Source organism: Macaca fascicularis, chromosome 6, assembly GCF_037993035.2.
Source record: "Macaca fascicularis isolate 582-1 chromosome 6, T2T-MFA8v1.1".
Lineage (NCBI taxonomy): Eukaryota > Metazoa > Chordata > Mammalia > Primates > Cercopithecidae > Macaca > Macaca fascicularis.
The window spans coordinates 185923992-185930500 of record NC_088380.1 but is presented as its reverse complement, the minus strand read 5'-3'; positions in this window follow the sequence as shown (position 1 = coordinate 185930500).

Here is a 6509-nt window from a genome sequence, read left to right as displayed (position 1 = left end):
CCTCGGGCCCCGCGCCGACTACACTTCCCAGGGGACGCCGCGGTGCGCGCGGCGACCTCCGGGAGAGTAACCGCCTCCGCCAGCGAGAGCCCTGAAGGGCGACAGTCCGCGTAGGCGCTGCAGGGCGAGGGAGTCCGCAAGCCGCACACGAGGCAAGGGGCCTCCCGCTGCTGGCCGTGCTGCCTACAGCCCGCGCACTTGTTAGGCAAGCGGAGTGGTTTGAAAAACAAAATCCGGAATTAGATGCATTTAGGAGGATCCCTGTGCTGTCGCTCCCACCGCTGGTTGTGATTATTTTTCTGTTGATACAAAATAATTTACATAATACCCATGTGAGTGTTACCTGCATAGACTGTGTAATGATCAAGTCACAGTACTGGGTATCCATCACCTTAAGCATTTATCATTTTTATGCGTTGGTATCATTTCAAGCCCTCTCTTCTATTTACTTTGAAATATCCATAATATTATTGCTAAGTAGAGTCACCCTAGTCTGCTATTAAACATTAGAAATTATTTCTTCCATCTAACTGTATGTTTGTACCCATAACCAACCTCTCTTCATTCCCCTTCCTTTCTGGCCTTCCTGGCCTTTGGTATCTATCCTCCTGTTGTCTATGTCCATGAGATCAAGTTTTCTAACTCTCGAATATAAGTGAGAACATGGAGTACTTGTCTTTCTGTGCCTGGCTTATTTCACTTAACATAATGACCTCCAGCTCCATCCATGTTGATGTAAATACATTATTTCATTCATTTTTATGGCGGAATAGTATTCCACTGTGTCTATGTATGACATTTTCTTTATCCATTCATCTACTGCTGGACACTTAGGTTGAATCCATATCTTGGCTACTGTGAATGGTGCAGTGACAAACGTGAGGGCAGGTATCCTTTTCATACACTGATTTCTCCCCCTTTACCAGTAGTAGGGTTGCTGGATTGTATGGTAGTTCCATTTTTAGTTTTTTGAGAAATCTCCACACTGTTTTCCATAGTGGCTGTACTAATTTACATTCCCACCAATAGTGTATAAGAGTTCCCTTTTCTCCAAATCCTCACTGGCATCTGTCATTTTTTTGTTTTGTTTTGTCTTTTTAATAATAGTCATTCTAACTGGAATGAGCTTATATCTAATTAGAAGGTGTTAGTAAACAAAAGAGCATGATATTTGTATAAAAATAGATACACACACCCCCACGGAACAGAATAAGAGAACCCAGAAATCAGTGCACCCACTTATAGCCAACTGATTTTCAACAAAGGTGCCAAGAACACACAATGAGGAAAGGACTATGTCTTTAAATAAATGGTTCTGGGGAAAACTGGATAACAACATGCAGAAGAATGAAATTGGACCCCTTCTCTCTCAACATATATAAAAGTCAACTCCAGATAGATTAAAGACTTAAAGACCCCAAACTATAAAACTAATAGAAGGAAACATCGAGACAACTCTTCAGGACATTGATCTAGGCAAATATTTTTTGTTGTTGTTGCCTGTGTTTTTGAGGTCTATGGCTAAGACCTCAAAAGCACAAGCAACAAAAAGAAAAATAAAAAGAACTATATTAATCTAAAAAGTGTCTGCACAGCAAAAGAAACAACATAGTGAAGCGACAACTTCTTGAGAGAAAATATTTGTAAATTACTCATCCAACAAAGGACTAATACCCAGTATATACAAAGAATTCAAATAACCCAACAGGTTCGTGACCAGCGGGCCAGTGTGGCTAAACCCCGTCTCTACTAAAAATACAAAAATTAGCCAGGCGTGGTGGTGCATGCCTGAAACCCCAGCTACTCGGGAGGCTGAAGCAGGAGAATTGCTTGAACCTGGGAGGTGGAGGTTGCAATAAGCCCAGATCATGCCACTGTACTCCAGCCTGGGCGACAGAACGAGATGCCATCTCAAAGAAAAGACAAAACAAAAAAAAAAAACACACAACAGTATACAAACAATCCCATTAAAAATGGGCACAATGGCTCATGCCCGTAATCCCAGCACTTTGGGAGGTAGAAGTGGATGGATCACTCGTGCCCAGGAGTTCGAAAGCAGCCTCAGCAACATAGTGAAATCTTGTCTTTACAAAAAATAAACAAAATTAGCCAGGCATGCCAGTGCGGGCCTGTAGTCCCAGCTACTCAGGAGGCTGAGTGCAGAGGATTGCTTGAGCCCAGAGGCTGAGGCTGCAGTGAGCAATGATAGCACCACTGCACTCCAGCCAAGGTGACAGAGTGAGACCCTGCCTCAAAAAAAAAAAAAAAAAAAAAATAGACAAAGGATATGAATAGATATTTCTCAAAAAGACATTCAAATGGCCAACAGGTATGTGAAAAATGTTCATTACTAAACATCAGGGAAATGCAAATCAAAACCACAAGATAGTTATGTTATTTTAAATTATTTTAATGTGTACCATACACAGAAGATGATGTATGCATAGGCACAGTTTTTGTTTGTTTTTATTTATTTTTTTTGAGATGGAGTCTCACTCTGTCACCAGGCTGGAATGCAGCGGCGTGCCCTTGGCTCACTGCAACCTCCCCCTCCTAGATTCAAGCAATTCTCCTGCCTCAGCCTCCCGAGTAGCTGGGACTACAGGCACGCACCACCACACCCAGCTAATTTTTGTATTTTTAGTAAGATGGGGTTTCACCATGTTGGCCAGGATGGTCTTGATCTCTTGACCTCATGATCCACCCATCTCAGCCTCCCAAAGTGCTGGGATTACAGGCATAAGCCACCGTGCCCGGCCCACAGTTTAATAATAATAAAACAAATACCCACATACCCAACACTTGGGTTACAAAAGAGAAATTTACCCCAAATTTGGAAGCCTTGTTCACAGTGCTCCCAAGTCATTTTCCTGAGTTGCTTTCAGCATTCTTTGTTTTGTTTGATAATTACTCCACATGCATGTGTCCCTAAACATTATTTTTGCAACATTTTAAATCTTAACCTGCTATATACATACAATATACAATATGTATGTATATAAAGGTAATCTGCTATATACATACAATATACAATTGTATATTTTCAATTGTATATTATATTCAATATACAATATGTATGTGTATAGTAGATATAAAGTTATATGTATGTATATAGCAGATATATTTATGCATAAATTTATATAAGATTTATGCTTATATATGTATCGTGTGTGTGTATATATGTTCAACACAAACACTTTTAGATTAGTCTAGCTTGATACATGCAAAGTTCATTCATTTTCATTATTGTATAGGATTTCATTATTGATTCATTCAACAACAACAATTATATTGAACACTTATCCTGTGCCTGACATTGTGCTAGATTCTAGAAATACACCAGTAGGCAAAACTGGCAAAACCTGTGCACAAATGCAGCTTGAATTCTACTGGAGGAGAGAGAGGAAAGATAATAAGAGGAGTAAATATGTTTTGCGACAGAGATGAGTGTGAAGGCAACCAAAACACTTCACTCCAAAATATACTTCTCTGACATATCTTGAGATGGCTATTCAGAGAGCTTGCAGACAGGAATAGTCCTGAAAAGCAGTCTTTTGTAGAGGAGACTTGCATCTCTAGAGGAAATGAAGCGAAGTAAACAACAGAGGTGAATAGGCTTTCTCTGAGGCTCTCCCCTTGTCCAGATCTGGGAAAGATTAATTGAGAGTCTGATACCTTTGAAAATCCGGTGCAGAAACTTTAACCATGGGCTACCATCTATTCTTAGGCTGCTACCTGTGCAGCTTCATTTGCATAATGAGTCTACCTTTTCTTCAGGTCTTTCCTCTTCTCTCCCTCCTATAACCTGCCTTAGCCATGACCCAAGCCCCTGTTCTTCCTGTAACTTCAAGATGGTATAAAAATATCCACTATCTTGCCTTTCTTTGAGTTTTTGTATTTTGTATCACTCCTGTGCTTGTATGAACTTTAATAAAATTTGTATGCCTTTTTTTTTCCTGTTAAGCTATGTATCATTTTGTTTTATAGAGTCAAATTATCAAAACTTCAGGGGAAAAATTTAAACTTCCCTATAAGTGCAAACAAGAATTTAAAAAGGGAACAGGAACTTGGAGGGTGGGAGAATTTGCAATTTTTTTTTTTTTTTTTTTTTTGAGACAGAGTCTCGCTCTGTCACCCAGCCTGGAGTGCAGTGGCTGGATCTCAGCTCACTGCAAGCTCCGCCTCCCGGGTTTACGCCATTCTCCTGCCTCAGCCTCCCGAGTAGCTGGGACTACAGGCACTCACCACCTCGCCCGGCTAGTTTTTCGTATTTTTTAGTAGAGACGGGGTTTCACCGTGTTAGCCAGGATGGTCTCGATCTCCTGACCTCGCGATCCACCCGCCTCGGCCTCCCAAAGTGCTGGGATTACAGGCTTGAGCCACCGCACCTGGCCGAGAGTTTGTGATTTTCTTGAATGGTTAAGAAACATTTCATTGAGAAGGTGACATTTGAAGAAAGACCCTCAGAAGATGAGGGATGGGCCAATGTAAGTGTCTGTGGGAAGTCTTTCTGGCAGAATGAAAAGCGAACTCGAATACCCTGAGGTGGGAGCATGCCTGGCTTACTGAAGGAACAAGAAGGAACTGTTGCTGAAGCAGAAAGAACAGGGAGAGAACAGTAGGAGATCCTAGGCAAGGGGGCAGAATGTGGAGGTTCTTAATGGATCTTATGTCAGTGGATTTCACTATGAATGAGAGGAGAATGCTCTGAGCAGCAGAGAATGATAAAGACTCCCTCCTTGATCAAACTTGAGTCAGGCCGTTCTGAGCCCTCTTTTCCACTAGGCCTTGACCTTAGCCCTCATCCTGTCCTGCCCAGCCCAGTCTTCGCAAACAGTCTTGATAAGTCAGTTTAGCAAGAATCCCCCAATTCTTGACATCTATCTGATAATTCTTCATATCTGACAAGAGTTTCTCATCCCCCACCTGTGATGTGTTAGCAAGAATGCTGCGAAGCCAGCTTAGCAAGAATTCCCTTGCCTTTGATGGCTCTGAAACCTCCCTCGCAGGGTTAGCGAGAATTACAAGCCAGAGTTTAGGCAGAATTACAGTTGACACTGAGCAGGGTGCAGTGGTGCACTTTGACCCACTTCCCTGAAGCTCTAACTAACCAAGAGTCGAGCAGTGTGCTGACCACCTGCTCCCCCATTGCTCCTATAGACAGAATCTCTGACACTGGATCTTCTAACCCAAGAATTGCTTAAGGTGTTTTCCAGATCCTGAATTCCAGCAGGATGGCTGATGCCAATGGGTCGGAAGATCCCCACCAGGGAACCGACTACACATAGGAATGCGGTTTCTTCCTCTCCCTGTCCCATGACTTGACCCCTCACTTTTCAACCAATCATCAGTCCCCACACTTTAGCCCTTCACAGAGCCAGATCTGTTAAGAACCCCATTCCCAAACCTCTCAGGGAGGCAGATTTGAGGTTTCCTCCCATCTCCTCATTTGGCTGCCCTATGATCATTAAACTCTCTGCTGCGACTCCCGCTTTTGGTGCACTGGTCTGCAGTAACATCTCCTCTTAGGAATTTTCTATCCATGGACCCCCTCATCCTTACCCTTGCCTATTAAACCCCGCTTGCCCTTGTTGCATTTGGAGTAAAGCCAAATCTCCCTCCCCTATTGTACTAGCCTTGAATAAACTCTTATCTCAGTGTAAGAATAATTTTTATTTGAAAAGAGACACACTCTGATTCCGTTTTTAAATAATCACTGACTGCTGTGCTGAGACTAAAATGAAGGGCCAAAGGAAAAAGCAGACAGACTAAGACTCGTTAGGCTATTGTGGTCATCTCTGTGAGAGAAGAAAGCAGTTTGAACTGAGAAAAATTATGAGAAGTGGTGGAGTCTGGATCTATTTTGAAAATGGAGCTGATGGTTGGCATAGAAGAAAGGACTCAAAGATGATCCTGAAATTTTGGGCCTGAGAAACTGAAGGAAGTAAACTGCTGTTAACCGAGACTGGGAAAACTACAGGATGCAGGTCTTGGGGGGCCAAGGTCTAGGGATGGAGGAGAAGATGTCAGAAATAAGTTGTGAATGTGTTAAATTTGAAAAGTCTTTTAGATATCCAGCAGGGATGCTGCAGAGGCCGTTGTATAGATGAGTCTGGAATTCAGGACCAAAGTCAGGGCTGGTAAAATAAATTTGGTAATCATTCATGTAAATAGTATTAAAAACACGAGATTAGAAGGGTAGGATTAAAGCAGACAAGACAGCCAGGTGCGGTGGCTCAAGCCTGTAATCCCAGCACTTTGGGAGGCTAAGGCAGGTGGATCATCTGAGGTCAGGAGTTTGAGACCAGCCTGGACCACATGGTTAAACTCCGTCTGTACTAATACAAAAATTAGCCTGGCGTGGTGGCACACACCTGTAGTACCAGCTACTCAGGAGGCTGAGGCAGGAGAATCACTTGAACCTGGGAGGTGGAGGTTGCAGTGAGCCAAGATTGCACCATTGCCCTCCATCCTGGGTGACAAGAATGAAATTCTGTCTCAACAACAAC